This window comes from Ictidomys tridecemlineatus, unplaced genomic scaffold (assembly GCF_052094955.1).
Source record: "Ictidomys tridecemlineatus isolate mIctTri1 unplaced genomic scaffold, mIctTri1.hap1 Scaffold_466, whole genome shotgun sequence".
Taxonomy (NCBI): domain Eukaryota; kingdom Metazoa; phylum Chordata; class Mammalia; order Rodentia; family Sciuridae; genus Ictidomys; species Ictidomys tridecemlineatus.
The window spans coordinates 202,628-223,652 of record NW_027523023.1 but is presented as its reverse complement, the minus strand read 5'-3'; the positions used below and the strand labels follow the sequence as shown (position 1 = coordinate 223,652).

The following is a 21,025-nucleotide window of genomic DNA, read 5'->3' as shown; positions in this document are numbered from 1 at the left end:
GTTCTCGCTCTCCACCCCCAGCCCTAGAGAACTGCAGGCCCTGTGGCTCTACCCCTTCCCTGGTCACCCACCTCACAGGGACCAATTCAGGTGCCAGACTCAGCCCATCATGCCCCCTCCCCAGAGAGACAAGGTGACTCCTGTGCTGTTGGGGGGTACTGGAAGGTCAGGTGACAGGGGCAGCTATGTCAGGATGGACCGAGGTGGCAGGTGGACATCAGCCAGCAGGGAAGGGAGGCTGCGCTGACCCCTGGAGGCAGAGAGACAGCTGCCCAGCTCCCGCGGGACACGGGGGCCACCTCACCACCCAGCCCTGGGGTGTCAGTCGCCGACCCTCCCTGTACAGACTCCCTCTTTGGTTGATTTTGGGTCCTTTCCTGGACCTGCACCCCCAGGCATCCCAGGTTATTCCTCTCTACCCCCCACTGGGGAGGGGGCGGGCTGAATCAGGGACAAGGAGGCAGCAGAGCATCAGGCTCTGGCTCCCAGGGTGGCACAGCTGTGCGGGCCTCCACTGTGATGGGCAGGGGAGCCTGGTGGGCTTCATCGGCTGTCAGGTGCCCAGAGAACACCGCACAGCCCCGGGCAGCACTCAGCTCTGCGCCTTCTCTCAGAGAATGTGGTTTCCCTTTCTGGTGGCCCTGGATGGCACCAGGGCCTTCCGCCTACTGGGCCAGCGCTCTGCCACAGAGCCACACCCCAGCCCTCCCAAGGGCTCATCAGTGCCCTTCACTCTCGAGTGTCCCCATCTGGGAGATCCATTCTGTGTCCCTGGCCGTGGCACATGCAGAAGCCTCGAGTGTGGGCTTGCCAGGGACAGTGCAACAGCCCTTGCTGGGGACCCTGGAGTGCAGACACTCCACTCACAGGACGTCCAGGGAAGGAACTGCTCGACCTGAGCCAGGAGCTGGAGGAAAACTGTCTCAAGAAACAGGAGCCACCTGAGCCTCCTTGGCCTCTACCGACCGTGGGCAGGTGGGTGGCCCAGCTCCTGTCCCCAGGGCACCAAGGCCGGGCAGAGCAGATCCCACCACAGGAACTAAGTACACCTGGGATTCCCTTCAGGTGACCCGCCCAGCAAGACAGGAACAACAGGAACGCTGCTGCTCTGTATTTCAAAGACAATAAAAGGGGAGACACTCCCTTTTTTTGAAAATCATTGTGTCTCCTGGAATCCAGCAAATGCATCTCGAAGACCAAGAAGGTGCAAAAGCAGGTGGACCCCCTGCTGCTGGGCTCTCAGCCAGCTTGGTGCCAGCCTGCAGTGGCCAGTAGGCCCAGCTCACAGCATTGGCCCTGGAGAATGTGACCATCTCAAGTGGACAGCCACTGCTCTCAGGCTGTCTGGGTGGCAACACACCACACATGAGGAGGTGTGCACACACTGATACATGCATGTGGGCACCTGTGAGTGGCCAGTGGGACCCTCTTTCTGGACGGGGATACCAGGCAGCCCCTTGCCTTTTGCACATGTGTGTTTCAGTTACACACGGGTCGGGAGGGGACTGGAGGACTCAGAGGCTAGTGGGGAAATGACTAAGCACTCGGACAGCAAGCCCAAGAGTACTGGGCACAGGAGCAAGGCGCCCACAGCAGCACACTCAGCTCTCTCCTGGATTGAGCTCCCCAAGTCCTCTCTAGGTGCACTGGCCGGCCTATCTGCTCTTTAAGTGGCAGCTGATTGTTTTTTGTTCCTTATCTTTTCCTTTACAGATTTTATAACTTGAGAGCCGACAGACAGGAAGGCAGGTAAACTCCCTTACATTTGGGGACCAGGAACGCACACTCTGTAGCAAGCCTAGGGCTGCACTTGCCATCACCAATGTCACAAGAACATCTGACCCCAGATCCAGGCAGGCGATACACAGAAAGCCACAAAGGTGGGTGGAGCCAGCCTCCCACTGTGTCTAACAGGGACATGGAGCCTCGTGAAGAATTATTAACCAAAGCGAAGATGTGCTCCTTGGCTCAAGGTCCAACACATGAAGACTGACATCCAAGTCTTCCCTTGAGGCAAACAAGAGGGCGGGACACCCAAGGCCCTTGTGAAAGTTAAATAAGCCACCACCTGGTAGCAGCCACTCATGAGTCTACAAGGAGGAAGCCTGGTCCAAATGAATCATCATGGACAGCCAGGTGCACCTGGAGCAGCCTGCCTTCCTGGTAGGGCTACTTGGAGCACTGCCTGTGGGCAGAGGATGACCAGTGTGTGGGACTGAGTGCCCGTGGGCGTGTGCCAGAGGGGAGTGACGAGGACCACATGAGAGTTCCTGAAAACAGGGGGCGGGACCTTGCCACAGCATGTGTGGTCCTGTAGGCACAACCACCTCAAAGGTTGGGAATCCCTGCCTGTTACGTGCTGGCCCCGAGATCCTCCCCAGTGGTGCCAAGTCATCTTGAAGGACAAGGTCACAACCCACTCTCCAGCAAGGCATACACACACGATTTTGAAACAACATTTGACTCCTTGTGGATTGGAGGACCTCAGGCTGGGAATGTCGTGGGAGTCAAATTCCCCTGCAGTGGTGACTGTCCCTCATCATGGGTGGACACAGGCGTATGAGCACACTGTCCCTGGGACAGTGGGGCTATCTAAGTCCATCTCTGGAGACGGATGCTCAGGCCTCCAACAAGACCTGGCAGTGCTAATTAACCCATCAGCAGCTGGGGGGGAGTGGGAGGGAGCTCCAGCAGCACTGCCAGCCGCCACTGGAGGCGATTCGGCTGGATCAGCACAAGGAGGCGAATATTCACCTGCAAAGTGCAGACAACTTCAAACTCCCCAGGAAGATACTTCCTTTCTAAACCCCTGGTGTGAAAGATACAATGAAGAGAAGCCTGCTGTTTTCACTATGGACCAGGGGCGCACAAACCACGCCCTAGGGCCAATCAAAGGCAGGGAAGATGAGCATCCAATCACTCAGTCTTCTTTTCTTCTTGTTGCTCAGAGAATCAGCATCATTTAGGGGGAGAAACAGAATTACCAACGTGAGTTGCAAGGATGTTTGCAGAGAATTTGGTTTTGGTCTTTAATTATAAATGGGATTAGAAGGACTTTCCTTATGACTAACACCGAATTTGAACATGAAGTGATTACTCAACAGTGGCTCGTGTTGACCATGCATCTAAGAAACTAAGGCCCATGGACACCGTCTTGACTGTCACATGGAAACTTGAGGCAGAACCAGGGAAGCTCTCCTGATCCCAGCAGAAGACCCCCTCATTCCAAGACACCCAAAACTAAAGCCCATGGCAGTCTCCAAACTATCCACAGCTGCCACCATTCCCTTTTGGCAGAGCTATAAAAATGTAACTCCATTGAAGCGCATTTTCCAGAGAGAACAGGGCCCTGGAGACCTAATGCAGTTTGCTTCATTTGTCCAGCTCATGCATGGTGATACTCTGTGAGTCAGTGATGCTGTGGTCGGAGGAACTGACAAGGGACCCCACCGTCTGCTATTGGCCATAAAGCTGCAGGCTCTGTGCCTCAGTTTCCTTGTTGTGTAAAATGGGACCAATGAGTCATTCCTACTTAGTGAGGTTGTGAGTTAAAACATATGGGCGCACTGTCCAAACGCAAGGCTCACAGAGCACAATTCATGCTACAGTTTCCTATTCTGCTGTTTCACTTTAAACTATGGAAATATTTTCTAAATGTCTTAGTTTCTGTGACTCTGACTTGTAATGGCTCTAGAGCATTTACTTATATGAACCGATTATTTGCAATACAGTTTCTTTTCCTCTTCACGTTCAGTCGTCTTTTTCTCTCCCAAGTGCTAAAAAAATGCAGTACCAGTCTAAGGCCACTTGGGGGCATACTCTTTCTGCTCCCTCCCACTCGTAATGGGAATCCACTTGGAAAAGCTGCTTCTACATATGACATCAGGCACTGGTTCTTTGTATTACAACTTCATGAATCATACATGCCACTGGGACATGTAAAGTGGGCTGAACCTACCCCAGGAAATGGAGCTCAGCACATGGGGAGCTTTTCTTCCTGTAGAGGGGGGGAATCTGCACAAAGACCCTTAATTCTTTCATGCACCTGGTTGTAACTAAATACCTAGCAGCAATTCATTTCCTAAAACCAAACCATGGGGAGCTGTATCCCATGTGCATTTTACAAATGGAAAGGCAAGTGCATGCATTTAAAAATGATCAAGAGAAAATCCTCCCAATTAATCCCTTGTCCCAATTCCATGTTTAATTGCTTCTTCAAATTAATTTCTGCCTGGCCTTTGCAGAAAAGGGGAGGCCTTCCACAAAAATGGAGACAAAAAAATGAAAAAAGTTGATTCTTAACTTTTGATCTTCTGGAGGGTGTTAGTACTTCTACTGGCTCAAAGAACAACATGAATTTCTTAAAGGGGTGATTTTGACTCTCCAATACTTTTGCCTTAAACTTGTGGAAACTTGAGCCTGTGGTCCGACTGTCAGACACAGGCAAGGTGGGCTGGCTTGCAGAGTGGCCAGAAACACAGTCTCTGGCTGAAATGGTAGAAAGGGGGAAGTAGAGTGCCGCTGATGCCTTCCCCAGAAAACCCCTTGCTTCTCTGAGTCTTACCAGGACCTAGCAGTGTCCTCAAATCCTCCAGGACCCTTGGAACTACTAATACCTGGGGGCAAATGGAAAGTCCAGCCTAAAACCAACAGCAGAGCATTTCATTGTGATACACGTAATGGGCAGGGCTGGGTGGCTGCTCTACCCACTCATCTGGCCATTGGGTCAGTGACTCACAAAAAGCATCCTTGTCCTTAAGCTTGCTTATGCAAAAGTAGAAATGCATGCTAAAGCAACCTCGGGAACCTAGAAGATTACAGAAGAAAATGCAGATCACCATTCTCAAAATAATGATAGTTCCAGGTTGGTGCATTTCCTAATACACCTTCTCAGGCAGTTTTATGGGACTGAGATGTCACCTTGCACAACAGCAGACAGCTTTGTGTTCTCACTAAATGCAACATAAGAATTTCCCCATATGATGAAACACCCTTGTGTGTGTGTGTTTTTCAAGTGATACAGAGTCTTACCTACATTATCATACCACTGGGTATTTCAACTGCTTCTAAAATTATTTTTTCTTATAAATTTTACTGCAAAAACTTTAACCAGGACAAACAATCAGAAATCTGGACAAAGATCCCAGAAGTTGAATTGCTGGCTAAAGGGCCTTGCTGCATTTTTCTAATTAACTTCCAGAAGACTCAGTGGTTTGCAAGCCCATGGTAGAGTTCTCAAGTTCTCATCAGTTATTTCTTAGCACTGGGTACTTCTCAAGTAAAAATGAGTGTATTCATTTATAGAGCAAATGATGTCTCCCTTAATTTGTATTTCTTTGACTACAAGAAAAATTGGACATTTCAGAGTTTTAGAGGCTTATTTCTTCCCTCTTTTGTGAAATGCCCTTGGTCCAAATGAGCCCTGTTTTAAGTAACAATAACATGATTAGCTAATTCCTTACAGATGGGTAATTTTTCTGCTATCCACTTAGGTTTGTCAGTGACTAATGAGTCCTGGCTGGGAGCAGCAGGTCTTATTGCACATCAGACTCATGTACCCACCTGTCTGGGTTGGAGTCTCAGTCTCAGTTCCTTTTTGAGTTTTTTTTTTTTTAATGTGATCTGCTTTACTTGTGACTCTATATGGTATGGTCGTGAAGACTAATTTTCTCAGATCATTTTCTCTCTCAATGTTGAAACATCACTCCTTTCAAAAGCAGGAGATAGGTGAATATCTTCCCCTTCCACCCCCTCCGCAAGCCTTGGGATTCAAGGTGTAGGGTGAGGCATGCCCCTGTGGGTCTCCTGCAGCTTCAGGCCTCCTTCGCCCCGCTCACCTGGAGTTGAGGGTGCGTGGCATATTTAGGGGCAGTCAAGAGGCCAGTGAGTACAGGGGAGGCGCGGGGAACAGGTGGCCTCAAGCTGGCTGAAGACCAGTCCCTCAGATTTCACTCTAGCCTGGCGGGAAGCCCTGAGGAGGTTTTGGTTAAGGAATGACATGAGCTGACAATTGAGCAAGTTTTATTCTGGTGGTGGGTGAAGAACAGATGCTGGGAGCCGGGGCACAGAGGGGAGGGGAATCCAGGCCGTTAGTTGGGAGGATCCTTTGAGTGAGGAGGGGACAGCTTGGACTGAATCAAGAGTGCTGGTGTTGGGCCCTGGGATTTGCTGATGAATGAGGGTGAAGAGCCACCTGGGAAGGAACGAGTTTGGGAGGGAGAACATGAGAAGTTCTGTATGTGAGATGCCTGTTCCAGGCAGTGTCAAGGGGCAGGCTGATCCAGGACTCAGGAGTCCACAGATGACGTGTGGGAATGATGAAAGCTGCAGCGTTGGCGGAGGTCTCTGAGTGCGTGTAGGCAGGAGAGAACAGGTGTGAGAATTGAGCCCCAGGCTCTTCATATAGAAATCAGGACATGGAGAATAATTGAGCAGAGGAAACGGAAAAGGAGCTGCCAGTAAGGACATGGGAGTGCCAGGAGCCAAATAAGAATGTCCAAAAATTGGAGAACTGGTTACAAACGCATTGCTGAGAGGAGCAAGATGGGAGCTGAGAAATGACCCTGGCTTGAGATCAGGGGTGGCCCTGGAAGTGCAGTCTCAGTGGCATGGTGGAGGTGAAGGGCTGATTGACCTGGGTCAGAGAAGGAACATGAGATGGGAAAGTGAAGACGATGAGTACAAAAAATCCTGCTGAGTTCTGTTGTGAAGGATGAAGAAGGGGGCAGCGATGGGTGTGACCTGATGGGAGACTGTTTTAATGTTCTCTCCCCCACTAGGGGGGAGAATGATGGCCCAGGAGAGCAGCAGGGGCAGTGCTATAGTTAAGGTCTGGAGTGTCCCCCAAGGCTCATGTGCTAAATCTTGGTTCCCAGTCTATAATGCTCTTGGGGGGGGTGGAGCCTCTAGGAGGTGGGGCCTGGTAAGAAAGGTCACTGGGGCCATGACCTCAGCACCTCGGCCCCTCCCCTTTCTCTTTGCTCCCTAGCCACTGGGTGGTGAGCAGCTTTGCTCCACCATGTGTTTCCCGCCATGATGTCCTGCCTTCACACAGGACCAAAAGCAACAGGCCAGCTAATCGGGAACTGAAAACTCCAAAACTGAGAGCCAAAAAAGTGTTTTCTCCGTCAAGGTGATTCTGTCAGGTATTCTGTCACAGTGCCAGAAAACTAACGCATGCAATGGTGCTGGGGAGGCAAGAGGATGGAAGAAAGGGCGGCCCATTGTGTTTCAGGACAGGAGGCAGCAGATGCTGCAAGCATGGGAACAGCAGTGCATTGGTTGGTGGGATCTGGATGTTTTCTTCCAATTTCTGGACAAAATAAGAAATATAAGGCACCAGCCTGGAGGAGGAGAGGTTTGAAGATTTTAGAAGAAAACATGGACCGGAAGTGGGAGGTTCTGGATCATGCATATCCAAGGGGAATGTGGTAGACATGCTAAGCCACCACAGAGATTTTAAGACAGGCCAGCCATCATGGCTGTAGGTGTCTCTCCAGCCCCATTCAGCAACTTGGGGAAGATGCAGAGTAGACAGAGGACATTACCTAAGCATGTGGCAAGTATATGCCAGAGAGTGGTTGTCATGAGAGTCTGCTACTTGATAAGGAGGGAAGTGAGGACATGGGGGGCCATGAAAGTGAAATGGTGGTTGAGACGATGGAATAGAGGTGCCATTGGGACCAAGGAATAATGGACCGAGGATTCTATAGGAAGGAGCTGGAAATACCGAAGGCAGGTGGCTGGCCATTTAGGATGCCTAGAGGTGACAATTGAGAAGAAATATTGTTACAAGTAATGTCATTGAGTTGACAAACTATGTGGGACAAGTTCATTGGAGGTGAGGAACCAAATTCAGAACCCAAACCAAGGTAGTAGATGGTTTATCTACAAAAATAATGACATCTTCGTCATGGTGCTTGGATCTGCAGTGAATGGAGGAAGGGTCTAGATGAGAAATAGGTGAATGCAAGAGGTGACCCCTTAGCCAAAAGCAGTAGAGTGGCATGAAAAGTACGAACTAAATTATTCCTGGCTTTGGAATAGACTCTCAGCTGTGTGGGCCTGACACTTGATATGAATAAACACAACCTTGAGTTTAGTATGAGGGAGGCATCAACTTTGCAAGATTGACAGCAAGCTGTCTAATCTGAATGTGCAAAGGAAGCAGAGGCTAAAGAACTGCTGTCTGAGATTTCAGGAAGGATCTACACAGACCTCTGAAGGTTATGGTAAATCTGAAAAAATTTGAGTATCCTTCAACAGCAAGAAAGATCTGTTTTAATCACTTCTACTTTATAACGTACTAACAGTAAGTCCCTCTTATTAGGCATCTTTCTTTCTCCAGGTGAAAGGGAGTTTTAGAATCCCTTTGCCAGTTTAAAAATTCTGTTCAGGGATTAAATTAAAGCCACTCATTTGAAAAGCTGTGTGGTTTGCCGCCTTCCTATTCAAGAATGCAGAATGTGGCTCCCCTGTCCCTTACTTTATGGATTTCAGTTTGTCTCATGATTTTCTTTTCATTAAACTTGAGACGGATGCCAGACTCCTCGTCTCACAAGGCCCACCGTTACAAGAAACTGTGGTTGCTTGGAGACTATGGAACTCCGGTCGTCTAGAACTGAAGGCCACCTGGCAAGTATAAATGAGCCCACCCAGCAGCACATGGGGTGGCTCTGCTCTGCCATGAGTACTGAGGCAGAAGTCATGTGGCCTTCCTCCAGCAGCCATGCTTTGCTAGGGTTTGGGCCGCGGTACTGGGTATCTTCCAAACATTTTAAACCAGGGGCTTATGAACCACAGCCTGGTACAGTGGGCCCTCTGCATCTGTGGATTCAACCATGAATAGAAAATACTAAACCAGGTAAGACTGTTTTCTTGTCATTATTTAAACACCCCATAACAACTATTTACATAGCACTTGCATTATATTAGGTGTTATGAGTAATTTAGAGATGGCTTAAGGGATCCAGGAGGATGCTATAATGCAAATATCATGTGGTTTTTATGTAAGGGACTTTCACACCCACAGATCTGGCATTAACGGCAGCAGGAGTGAGGGGTGTGTTGGGAACCAGTTCTCCTTGGATGCCAAGGGATGTACCACAGTGTGTGAAGAAGAGGGTGTGGGTGGAAATAAAGCTCTGAGGATTCATTGTCTGACATGCAACTGAAAATAATGTTCTGTTCCTGCAAATAGCGGCACTGCACTCCAACAGTGCATAGCCAAAATGGAGTATGGCCATCAGTAGTGACATAAGTGTTTTTTTGAGCCAAGTTGTGGGGCAACCAAGCAGGCCCAGGGGAGCAGTGGTCAGTTATAGCAGGTTCTCCTTTGCACAGTAGGGTCATCTCACAGACTGATCCCTACATGAGTCTAATGGGAGGAGGTCAGTCTCAGCCTTCCAAGTATGATATATAAAGACAGCACCCCCTTCCTGCCCCAGTAAGGAGGGTTGAGGAATAGATAATAGCAGTTGTTGTGACTTTCCACTGGCCACATCTCTTTGAGGCCAAAATACATTTTTATGTACCACTTCTTCCTTACAACCTGATGGGATTCCTGGGATAATTTCTCAGTGAAGCCTCAGAAAAAATAATGACATCACTCTGCATCTATGACACCCCGCTAGAAGAACAGAGATTGAAGCCTGGAACACATTCCCAGATTCCCTTCAATTACCTAGCTGCTTGTGCCCCACAAAAATTTGAAAATCTTCAGGATGGATGATACCTGAGTCATTTTATACCATTTAAGTATCACCCAGGAGGGTGCTTGCAATGGCTCAGTCATTAGGATGGTGTCACCCTGGGTCGGCTCTGTGATCACCCAAACTTTTGACAGAAGTTATGCCAAGGATTTTAATAGAGGATTTGAGGAGAGTGTGGTGTTGGCAAAAAAGCTGGCACAGACAGCTATGAAAACATCTGGTGTAGGTGGGCTCCAGTGTGCATGTGCTACTAGTATTGAGAGAACTCTGTGGAATACAGCCCTGTCCACAGCTTTGCAGTTTCCACGTACTTGTGCCCACGATTCCATCGAGCCAAGCTGCCTAGAAGATGTGGGGACCCTTTTAACAATTACTCTTGAAAGCATGCTCTGCCACAAGCAGGTTGTGAGATCTTTGAACAGTCGACTTGCCCTGCCCAAGTGGGACGTTAGACCTTGCTGATGCGTGGTCTCGAATGGAACTCGGGCTTCTAGATGAACCAGTCGCGGTGAGTTGCCTGAGTCAAGTAGCTGAGCTGGCCAGCTGATCCTGTGGTTTAGAGACATCCACAGACAGCTGCAACCCTTCAGGGTCAGCACTGGCGTCATCAGAGAGGATGCAGAGAGTACTGAAATTAGCCATGCACAGTGACCTTCTAGGAGCCTTCTAGAAAATCGGAACTTTGATTTTTTGAGCATTTCTCCTCTTCCTGTCACTCGAATTGTGGATGTCTGTGGTGTGTTTCTTCAAGAGGAAGCTGAAAAAGCAGCTATTTTGATTGTTTCCTCAGGATGTTATACTCTGGGGTGCTCAAATAATTTAGTATCATATTACTTTTAACAATAACAACCACTGCTAGCAGATGGCGGGAAGGAGACTGAGCGCTAAATCCTAGCCAATGGCATCTGTCTTAGTGGAAACCCGAGGACTCATAAGCAAGACCTATAGCTGCACTGAGAAGCTGAAGTCCTTCTGCAGCCTTGAAGGTCAAGGGTTCATGTCGATTTTGGCAGCTGGGATTCTTTTTTATGCACCAGAGCAGGTTTTGTGAAATGGAGGCCTCTCTTGTTTTGAAGACATTTTAGAAGATGCGTTCTTGTCATTTGCCACTTAAAGATTCTAAAGAACAGATTTGCCATGTTTTTCAAAATGATCATGAAATGTCAGCTCCATGAGAAACTCAGAAAAAACATAAAACTTTTTTTTAATAAAAGTTTGGTTTTTTAAATTCTGTAGAAGAAAAAAAATGGGAAATGACATTCTCTTCTGGCAAAGTACTCAGACCTATACTTAATATTTAGAGGCTCTGGAAATCCTACAAGGGAAGAAATATATGTAAATTATTTAACTCAGACTTTTCCAAACATTTAAAAATAGCTTTACTGAGGCATAATTGTCATACAGAAACCTTCGCACATTTCAAGATGACTATCTTAGATGTCTTGACACAGGGGCACGCCTGTGACATCCTCACCACAACCAAGATAATTCCTGTCTAATGCTGAGCTGTATTTCATTGCATGACTATGCCAAATCGTTTACCCACTCACTTGTTGAAAGACACCTAGGTTATCTAGAGTTTGAGGCTCTAACAAGTAAAACTGCTGTAAACTTAGGTGTATAAGTCTTTGCTTGGACACACATCATCATTTCTTGGAACAAATACCTAGGAGTGGAATGATGGGTCTTATGACAGGTGTCTGCTTGAACTTTTGAGGTAACTGCCAGATGTTTCCATGGTGGTCCTGCCATGTTCCATGGCCACCAGCAGGTGCGAGTTGTAGCTCCTCTGAATCGGCATAAGGGTCATTCACTAGCATTTTCATTTAACAAGCATGAAATGGTACTTTATCATGCATTTTACTTTGCATTTTCCCAGTGACAAATGATGGTCAGTATCTTTTCATGTGCTTTGATATCTTCCACACATATTCTTTGATGAATGGGCTATTCAAATTGTTGGACCATTTTTAATTGAATTGTTTCTTATGACTGAGTTTTGGGGAGTTCTTTATATAGCCTCAATATATATGTGTCTTTTTTCCTCTTTAATCAGAAGTAGGATTTGCAAATAGTTTTTTTCAAACCTGAGGCTTGTCATTTCATTCTTTTATCAGTGTTTCTGAAGAGCAAAATATTTTCATCTTATTGAAATCATTTTGTCATTTCTTTTATGGACTTTGGTTTTGTTGTGTAAGAGGTAAGAAACTTTTGCCTTACCAGGAGTAACAAAGAATTTTGTTCTGTTTTCTTATAAAAGTTTTGTAGCTTCAGTCCAGCAATAATGAATTCCAGTGTTGACCTAGGCTAAAACTGAGTTGTTTATGTGCCTGAGTACACGTGGGTCTCAGCACTGGTATATGAACCAAAGACGGTCCCTCGAGTTTCTATTCAAGATTGACTTGGGTTCTGGATGATGTGGAGAGCTATCGGGTATTAATGAACATGAAGCTTGAACTACACCAAGGCCATATTTGCCATTGATGGAAAAGTCTGTTCAAAACCATGCAAACCTCTAAGGATTCAGAAGTAAGGGATGGGTGGACAGAAACATTTCTGAAACGACCTCTGCTCTATAAATCTGGACTGCTCCTTTACCAATGCTCTCTTGCATGAGCTCCCCTGTGGTTTCTATAACTTACATAAATTGAATTTTTATAAATTTATAATAGAAACTCAATTCAACCATCCATGAAAATGATGGTCACGCTGACATCAGAAGGCTTGATGTAGTTCGCCTACCTTCACCACTTCTGAGTATGACAAAATAGAGGTAAACATAGGCCAAAGGAAGTTTTTTCAATGATCTTTCCAAGGTGGGTTGGACAGCTGTGGTCAGTGGAAAGTAAACCAAGGCTATAGAGGTTGAGGAATGGAAATTGTGCTGGATTAATAAAGTATCCAAATTCTGGTGTTCATTTTGCCTAATATTGAGACATTTTTCTACTGGTTATAAGCTGAGGACCACAGGGGAAACTGCTCCATTCAACCTGGGTTTCCTTTGAGGTGATCTATCTATGTGAAATCAATAAAATGTGTAGTGATTGGTAGTAAATCTACTGAAAAAATGTAAAACATTACTCAAATGAGAACATTTTTACCAAATAATAGTTTTTTATAGTTTTGTTTTTATATTTAGGTCAATTATCTATTTTGAGTTGATGTTTATACATGATGTTAGGGTATGAATCCAAGGAATTTATCCATAGTATGTGGATATCCAGTTGGTCCAGTAAGCACCATTTGTAGGAAATGTTCTCCTTTCTCCATGGGTTGACTTTGCATATATGTAAAAAGATCAGTTAAGTGAACCTCTCTGGGTGTACGTCTAGACTCTGTCTTGTGTTGCATGGACCTGATATCAACTTGTCTTGATTATGGAAGCTTTATGGAAGTTTTGAAACCAAGTGATGCCAGTCCACCAACCATGTTATTCTTTTACAAAGTTGTTACTATTTTGTGTCTTTTTCAAAATTTCGGATTGACTTTTAGAATTAGCTTATCGATTTCTACATGAAACCTGTTACATGTTTTATAGGTATCCCATTACATTTTTTAGGCAGTTTTGGAAGAACGGACATCTTAAAAACATTTAAACTTTTGACACATAGAATGAAGTCTTCTCTCCATAAATAAATGGGAGTCTTCATTTCTCTTAGCAATATTTGTAATTTTCAGTCTATAAGTCTTTCCTCTCCTTGGTTGAATTCTTACCTAGGTATTTTATTCTTTTAGATCTCTGCCTTTTAATTGGTTTCTTTTGACCATTTATACTTAATGTGATCATCAGTGTGGTTAGGTTTGGAGTCTGTCATCTTGCTACTTGCTTTCTGCTTATTCCGTCTGTTCTTTATTTCTCTTATTTTGCTGCCTTTTGGAGTAGTTGCATCTACCTGGGATCCTCCCTGAGGCACAGTTGCATGTGTTAACACACTGGACTGTCACTTCTGCTGCACAGGGCCCAGCCCAGCCCATGGCCTGTTGAGACAGCCGGGCAGTGCAAAAACACTTGATGTTGTCGAGTGGTTCATTCTTTTAACCTGCTTATCAGTGTTTCCTAGAGAGGTTCCATCTGTGTTGGACTTAACATCAAAGTCCTTCACTATTATTTTTAATGAGATGTTTTTTAAGACTTTGATGTTCATTGTGTTTAAAGAGGTGATACATTTTGGCATGGAAGTTCATTACTATGATTTTTCAGCATTTACTCCATAATGAAGTTACAGGACCTTCATTTGATGTCCTCTTTCTCTGAGTTTCCAGGGGCAGTGAGTTTGCAATGGGGTACGATGTTTCCAAGAATGTTAGAAAAAGGTATTTTTTTCTTCTTAAGATCACGAGTTCAGAGAAATCCATGGTGTGATGCCATCATGGTTCAAAAATATTAAGCGTTTTTCCTGTAAACTTACTGTTTCCAGTCCCCTGTGTTTTTATTAAATACATTTGCCTGACCTCTTCAACAGATGCTAATGGAAGAGTGTAAGTCTCAATAGGCAAACTGCAAACTTTCTAAGTGTGGGTTAATTTCTCATTGAATTTAAGTTTCAAACTGGAAGAACAATTGTAAGGATGAGGTAAGCTTTCCTATGCCAAAACTTTGATGTTGGTTTTCTAATAATGGGATCAGTTACCGGATACTGGCTTCAAGGTCAAGGTTGGGTGGAGTCTGGGCCCAGGAGCCCCTTCATACAGCACCTTGATGCTTCTGTCCCTGCAGCCCTTTGTCTTTCAGGATGTAATAACCCAGGGTTAGTTAATATCCATGGAGGTGCATGAAATCTGTGTGTGTGTGTGTGTGTGTGTGTGTGTGTGTGCGTGTGCGCGCGCATTTTCCTAATGATATGACTAATACTTAAATAATTCTCAAGGATACCTCTAACTACAGGATAAAAAGTAAAAAATCACCTTTTGGGGCAAAGGTGTGGCCTTTGGGGACAGTGAACACATGCTGTCACTTGGCACCCTGCAGGTGCAAGGCTGAATGTGCTGACAGGCCATCCTGTGTTACCCTGTCTGCCTTTGCTCTTTGAGTCGGTGACTTCTAGGAGACCAGGGTCAAGGGAAGGCCACCTGGACAAAGACAAGTGTATATATAGTCACAGCAGGAATGCAGCCACCATTGGATGGCTTCATGAAAGCTCATACCTCAGCTGCTTCCTCTAGTCTCAAATCTCTGTTGTCATGAAAAACTTTTCAAGAACCCATGTTGGAGAGAGGAGCATGCTGAAATGTGGATCAGCTCCAGGGCTCAGGAACTCTTGGTAAATGAGGTGGGATTTCTTTTTTTAAAAAAATCCTACAACCACCATTATTTCCATAACAGATGAGAGAACCACTGAAATGCTGACATTTAGCATTCTTAATTTATCTTCCAAATAGAAATTTAAGGAGCAACAGTGTAAAACACTTAAGATGATGCTAAGAACATTTAGAACAAATTAATTATTAAAGAAGATCAGGAATGGCAGTAACTTTGTATCCAGAGGAGGAATGGAGGACTAACCATTGCAGAGAAGGGCAATGAGAGGCACTAAAATCAGAATAAGAGCGACCTCCACCCTTGTATTACCTGGCAATGCTACTAGACCACGTCCAGGTCTGCAGCTCTCCAAGGGGAATTCTCTCTACCAGCTTGGAAGGAACACTCCTGGGGTCAAGCCATGGAACCATCAAGGTCACCTGCAAGCTATTTACCAAAGAGCTTCAGGAATCAGAATCTGAGTCTCTCTCACTTCTTCACATACAGCTTTTGGAAGAAATGGCTCATGAAGCTAAAATGTCTTGTCCCTCCTGGCCTATGAAAGCATTGAGTGATGCTTGGCCCCCTTCAGTTTCTCCAGGTGAAAGAAAATGAAGTCCTGCGGGTTTCTAAAAATCCAGTCCATGCAGTCATAAAACATTCTATTATTTAAGGTGTACATTTTTTAAAAATTAGGGTCAATCTGGTGGCTTTTGCAGTCCTAGAAAAATAAATTGGCAGAGAAGCCAGTACATTGTATGACCCTGCTTTGCTTTACCCCATTTCTTCAGAGAGTGTGTGTAATGTGTCCACTGTGTAGCTCTTGACCTCAGGTCCTGCCGATGGAAGCACACACATTCCTAGAAGGTGTGGGGCCTGTCAGGAGAGATGGTAGAATGAGGCTCAGAGACCTACTTTATCCTTCTAAATTTTGACTTGATTACATTTGCAAAAAAACAATGCTTGCTTTTTTATAAACATTTAAGTAATATAGAGTCCAGAGAAGGAGGCAAGAAATCTCCCTAAGTTCTACCTCTCACCCAGAAATAATCTATATAAACCTTCTTAAAGGAAACAATTCTACATATTTGGCTCAGTGTGTTTGTGTGCAATTCTAAAAATAAATACTAAATTTTATCTTAATATAAGTGAAGCAAAAGAAACTGACTATAACCAAGAGGATCGCTGAGTTTTAGATACATATGCGCACCTAAAGGTGGCTAGGATACTAATGAGCTCTTTGCGTGTTCTTTATTTAGTGCCTAGGTTTTGTAGACCTGTCTTAGACACTCCTGAGCCTTTCTCCTAGAGACTATCAAAACACACAAAGCTTTCTCTGCCTTTGTGGGTTGAGACTAGAAGGAGCAGATGAATCACCAATTAATCAGTCTTGGGTAATATTCATTAATTAATACAATACATTAATTAAGATTATGCATTCATTATAGCCAGTGCAAGCCACGGTTTGCAGATCTGAAGTCATCTTCTGGATCCCCATGTAGTTGGCTCTATCCCCTCTCTCCTTCCCCAGGTTGTGACAAAGCATGGTGCCTCCCGCTGTCTCAGGACAGTGAGCGATGGGGAGATAAATGAAACTAGGTGTCAGTGTAACTGCAATCTGTTTCTGATGTTTTCCACTATGAGTGGAGGACCCCCTTTTTGTTAGGTGGTACTGGGGCCTGAATCAGGGCCTTTTGTGTGCTGGACAAGAGTATTCCCCTGAGCCACGCTCCAGCCCCCACCTTCTAAAACTCCATTATCTGGAGTGGATTTTCCCACAGAGCTCTGGGGGAAGAGCCTCCCTGCTCAGTCCAGCTGCCCTGCTCATGTTCCTTGGCCACCTTGGTCTCCTCCTTCCACATTCTTGGGCAGAATCTCAACTTCTCCCTGAGCAGTCAGTCATGTGGCTGAATGCCACCTCCTTGGCCATGCTCCCAACTCAGATAATGAGCAGAAGTTCCCTCAGCTCAGTAATGTTGAAAAGTTAGAACAGATTGAGCCTTTTAATGTGAAAATCCAAAATGCTCCAAAATTCGAGAACTTTTTGAATGCCACCATGATCCTTACAAGTCAAAAGCAGGTGCACTGAGAATATTGCATGAAATTACCTTCGAGCACTGTGGATGGAGATGTGTGTGAGACAATTCTGTGGTTAGACTTCTCACTCCCAAGATATTTTCTTACATATTCCAGAAAATTCAAAATCCAGAACACTTCTGGTCTCAAGAATTTCAGACAAGGGATATTCAACCTGTTGGATGGGTGCAAAATCCCCAATTCTGTGTTCACATGAGGAGGAGAAATTTTCAAGGTATTATCAAAGGCTCTTCCAGGGAGGAAAACAGCCATTTAATTTTCTTTCTTAATTATAGACTCTCCACTCTGGATGCCTTATTAAAACGTAATTGAACAGGTGCCAAACAGAAGGAGCCCCCAGTGGCCACCAGTGGAGTGATTTCAGCAGCAAAATTAATAATGTAGTACTGGATTGTAACCCAAAGTATAAACTAAATTCACATTCCAATTGAAGTAAATGACTGAATAAATCTTAGATAGGAAAGAAGAGACAAATCTGTTCAGAAAAATTGCACCAAGTATATGTAGACACTACCTCTTTGTGAAGGTGACCTTTTCCCTCTCACTTGAGTGTGTGCTATGCTTGACAACCATGACCTTGGCCAAGTGGTCAAGGTTAATGTGTCAGATAAGTCTTGTCAACAGCATGCACACTCATATGATATGACGAGAGGTGCGCTTGACCTCTGTGGCCTTCCTCCCCCAAACCCTCACTCCCCTTTTAGACATGATTTTAAAAAATCATAAAAATACAAATTGAGGAGCATCCTACAAAGTATCCTATCAGTACTTCTCAAAATTGTCCAGGTCATAGAAAATAAGAAAAGTCTAAAAAACTGTCAAAGCCTAGAGGAGCTTTTATATAAGGTGGGATCCTGGTTGGGATCCTCTCAACCAGAAGAAGGACCTTAGAGAAAGACTTGCAAAATCCAAATCCCTCAGGAACCAACAGGAGGGAAGCTCTGAGGTCCTCTGCTCTGGAGCATGCTCTACTTCTCCTGTGATCTGTTATTTACCTTTTATGTATTACTACTTAAAGGAACAGAGGTCCTTCTTGGGTGGAGATAAGATCAGACCTCCACTGGACCCTGTTCATGGATCTCCTCTGCATGAAGCCGCTCCCCGTAGAGAACATCAGAATTACATTAGATTAGAAGATACCCGCAGGAGGCCACTGCAGAACTGATGGCTTGCTGGTGCGCAGAGATCTCACAAATTTTGGTGGAGACAGGAATTGGAAGGAGCCATAGAGATGGAAGCGTCTGAACGAAGGGAATATCAGACCAAGAAGAAATGTAGAGAAAGGACAGGAGCTTGGAACAGAATCTGCATGCTGAGGCAGCAAGAAAGCCCTTGGGGCTGGGAATCTTGTTTATCTTCCTGAAATATGTGAAGGAGGTTTCCTAATGAGCTTTATTTCCTGAAACCTCCAAGAGAAACAAAGCACCAAGACCTCCATGCCACAGCAGCAGCAGGAGGTGACAGTGTAGTTGTGATGGTTAGAGCATGTCCAAGAGCAGCCCTCGCTCTGGAATGAGATGTTCCTGGTGCTATTTTGAAAATGAAAACCACGACACCCTAGATGTGAAGACATGAGCCCACCACAAAGCCAGAATTCAGCACACTGTCCTGGGCCTCTGCCCCAAACCCTTGGGAACATGGAAACGTCTCTTTCATTGGGAAAATTACCAGCCATTTCTCTGCCCTGCCTGGCTTCAGATTTTTCTCTCACCTTGATTACCTTTCATGAGTAATTGGGAAAAAAATAAATGTTGGGGGTTTCCATTGAGCATCACAAGTTCATTGCAGGGGAAAGGTTTGGGCCTATTTTCCCTTCTTTGGTCATTTTAATGTGACACTGACCTGAATGAAAATAATTGCATTTGAGGGTCTAATTGCCCACCCTTCAAAGGAGTCAGGAAAATGGGCCATATTATAAAGCCAGCAATAATCTTGCCTTGTGAATTACTGTTCAAAGACTCAGTATAACCGGTGTCCACAAAGCGAAGGCAGGAGAGGGGTAATTGGGTTGGAAAGGCATGAACGATTGATCACAAAGCCTTTTCCAGCACTTTCTTTCAAAAGTATACCTCTAACAGACACCAGCCTTTCTCAGTATAACTCGAGGCTTACACTGATCTAAAGAAAACAGGGTGTTGCTTAAGGATGAATAATGACTCTTTGAATCTTTTGGTAAGATGGTACTTAATTGGGCTGAAGGTCGTCCAGCTGGATTAGCTAACTGTGATCATTTCCTCTTAGCCATCTCATAACCAAGGGCCTGCATTTGCTGGGTGCTTGCCTAGGACATGGGGTTTATTTTATGGCTGTGGGTATGGGGAGATTGGAAAGGTTTCTACTGGTGCTAAGGTTCTGTGGCCTTGCCTGCACTGTGTTGTAATAAGCAGAGTCAAACTCAGAACTCAATAGCATCTTCCTGACTCTCTTGAACTTTGGCTTTGGGGCTGGGATGGTCGACCCTTCTTATTTGGCACTGCCCCCTTCTCTCCGTCATTAGTCTGCCATTGCTCTCTGTTTTTTGTTCGTCTGGCACAGACCCCCTTATGTGTCCACCCAGTGATCTGGAGTCTTTGGGGTATAGCAGAGCACCATGGTGTCTCAAGGCAAGGAGAAAAAAAATTTTCAGGTTTAACTTTGATCCCTGCAGAAGAGGTGCCAACCCAGTAAGCACTGAATTGTGCTCCAAGGAAAAAGGAGAGAAGTGAGTTAGAAAAGAAACACTGACTCCAGGGCAGATTATCATTAATTAACACACACGCATGAACTGGGTCATCTGTCAGAGCCACATGAGGCAGATAGATGACAGATGCATATGTAAATAGGCATGGCTGTGGGTAGCATTCAAGCCAGATGAGGACGTGGAGTGAGGGTGTATTGGGAACAGTTGGTACCACTGGAACTGGACAGCTCTTGCAGAGAGCCTTGTCCTACTTTGCAAGCTGGCTGGCATGTGCTGGACAGCTTCTGGGGGTCCCCAGATCGTGCTGGCCTACCCTGAAGTCTCTAGAGGATGACAGCTGTGTTCAGAAAGGTGCCTGTCACTTGGCCATTTTGAAAGCTCCATCTTTCTCCTGTGACATCTCTTGGGGACATGACAAATGCTCCACTCTGCTTGGATGTAATTAAACTTTGGGCTGAAGTGTTACCCTACAGCTTTGCTGGCAGATTCAGTGATGAATTAAGTGTAATGTTTACTGTGTTAATGCGAATGGGATTTAAAATAATGCACGCAGCTCACTTAATTGCATTCCTGCGGCTCCCCATCCCTTTGCAAATGTCATTCCAACATCTGGTCTAATTGCACAAGCTTTTCCTTCTCAAAATAATCTTGTTTCCTCCTTTCCTCTCTCCTAGGATTCACTGTTTTTCTCCTCTACTGCATTCAAAACATATGTGGGTTCTCCCTATGCCTAGTGTATTCAGTCTACAGCCCCTGAAGCATTCTTACCTTCATTTCAGAGATAAAATCCAGTAGGTCCTGTTTTCAAGGGGAAAGAACTAGAGGTGACGGAGTCATGAACTCCACACACTGTCCAATTTGCTCAGTTCACAGCTGGGCCGAAGCCCCAGGTGTGGTTTCTCCACCGACAGGGAGTCTGATGGGGCCCCAGCTCGAGGTGGGCCAGGACAGAAAGCACCCTGCGTCTCTACTGTGTCCTCCCTTTTTTTGAGAACACGCCTGCTCATCCTTGGGGTTCCCTCCATCCTCTCAGAACTGTTCATGGTGGTTTTGGGAAGCAAGGTTTGAAGGCAGTAGGAGGTGGGCACCTGGGTTTTCTGTCTGTGCTGACAATTCCAGGGTCCTCCACCAGCCTCTTCACCTGCCAAGTGGGAGTTCACAGACTCCGATGCAAAGCAGCAGGATTTTCCCCTCTGCCAGTCGCTCGGCTTTGCCCAGCATCCCTAGACCACCTCGCCAGGGGGCATACCGGTTCTGTCCGCAGAGCATCCCTCTTCCTCCCTTTCTTCTTCTTCCTCT

The 21,025-nt window shown here is 45.6% G+C and overlaps 1 long non-coding RNA gene across 1 annotated transcript in view; it reads right to left on the bottom strand.

The window, feature by feature from the left end:
• Positions 1 to 15,051: 15,051 nt before the first annotated feature.
• Positions 15,052 to 21,025, bottom strand: part of LOC144373732 (uncharacterized) — a 65,895-nt gene continuing 59,921 nt past the window's right edge. Inside the window, exon 3 of the long non-coding RNA XR_013433293.1 lies at positions 15,052 to 15,825. This is a non-coding gene — a long non-coding RNA (uncharacterized LOC144373732). The remainder of the gene's footprint in view (positions 15,826 to 21,025) is intronic.